This window comes from Theobroma umbraticum, unplaced genomic scaffold, assembly GCF_002168275.2.
Source record: "Theobroma umbraticum cultivar Fairchild unplaced genomic scaffold, ASM216827v3 scaffold_81.0, whole genome shotgun sequence".
NCBI classification, from domain to species: domain Eukaryota; kingdom Viridiplantae; phylum Streptophyta; class Magnoliopsida; order Malvales; family Malvaceae; genus Theobroma; species Theobroma umbraticum.
Genome location: NW_018397268.1, coordinates 5,147,040 through 5,148,901, shown reverse-complemented (window position 1 = coordinate 5,148,901; position 1,862 = coordinate 5,147,040).

Genomic DNA, 1,862 nt, shown 5'->3' with positions numbered 1-1,862 from the left:
AGAAGGGCTCGAATCCCCCCTTCCCCAATTATAAAAAAGAAAAAGAAAGAAAACCTTTCTAAAGGCATTCTTGTTATATTTTGTACACATCTTGTAAAGGTTATAGCTTAACCTTTAAAAGCTATTTGTGGGTTGTGCTTGCTCTCGTGAAAAGGTATTTGCTAAGTGTTATTGCTTGATCTCATTAAAAAGTAAAAATCCCTTTGTGGATTGTGTAAAAGTTATCACTTAATCCCCATTAGAAAACAAAAATAGTTTTAGTGGATTGGAAGTTCCTTGGTGAGCCAAGGGAGTGGATGTAGGCATTTGAGAAAGCTGAACCACTATAAATCCTTGTGTCTTGATTTATTTTTATGTCTTGTAGTTTATTATGGATATTTGCTTTTAAAAAAAATCACTTGGTTTATTTTTGACCAAAGAAGAAAACTTGTTTTTCAAAAAAAGGTAATTTTTCATTAAGCTTACAAAGAAAATTTTTTAAAATACTAATTCATCTCCGTCTTAGTATATATTGCTTTGAGCTTATACTACTAACATATATATTTTTTGGATATATTAGGCAACTATAGGAGAATTTTTTTGATTTGCTGCTTAAAAGTGAACTTGGCAAACCAAGTAAGTGAGTAATATCCCTTTGCTATTTTCACACCCTAAAAATTAGCATTAATGTGAATTTGAATTTCGTATATTATGTATAACAAATGTGTGTGTGTCTATATATATATATATATATATGATTTTCCTATGTTTAGTTAGAATGTGAATTTTACAAAGTACGATTTCGTATTTTTGAAATTTGAATATGATTTTGTCTAATGTATACATATATGAATAACTTTGTGAATACAAACATAAAATATTTAATTTGAAATGAATATGAGAAATTGGATGTATACAATGTGCTTTGGTGAAAGTGAATATTGCTATTTTGTGAATTTGGGTAATCAGAAAATTTGTTTTGTTTTTCTTTCCTAGTATGGCTATGTTATGATCCTATCAATGGAGGTTGATTGTTGGTCCTGTCGAACATCTACTTTGTTATTAGAGATCGATCTCAAATTGCTTTACCAGTTACAAAATAGTGATTTTTGTGATACATATTCAGTGCAGCTAATAGTTGTTTCTCATATACTTATGACTCATGCAACTGAGGTTAATTGTGATTTTTGATGAGATTATGACCGATGTCACTAGTCTTAATTATGGTTTCTGTTATGATTATGACCTATGCTAGAAGGGTTAAGTGTGGCTATAGCATGTTACAAGAGACCTCTAAAATCTGAAATATTGTGAAAATATATTTGTTCTATTATTTGAAAATGAAACTTTGAAATAATATGATTCTGAATGAGATTAGCCAAACTTTGTTTTGATATCTATACAATTAATGATATTCTTGGTGTAAATGTTTTGAAGGATGCTCAATCCAACCGAGGGGATATCGGTTACTTGTTGAGTAGTTGAACTCACTTCGTTCATTTTTTTTTTGGCAAGTTATGAATTGGTCAGACACAAGGGAAATTTTGGGGAATGATGTTTCATAAACTAGTATATAAATTTGGATTGTTTTAAGGTTGTTTAAATGTTATGAACTTTGAATTATCTTGAAGTAGTTATTCATGCCTTTTGTCAGTTAAAATTCTACTGCATAAGTATACATATCGAATAGATAGTATATTAACAAGTAGAGTATTGATCCCACAGGGAATTGATCTAAAATTTTACTAAGCACTAAAATTAAAACAATTTAGTTTTATTCAAAATATTAAAATCTTAATTCTAATTGAACTAAAAATTACGTAACTAAAACCAATTTGATTACAAATTAAAGCAATAAGATAATTGAGTAAACAGCAAATCAA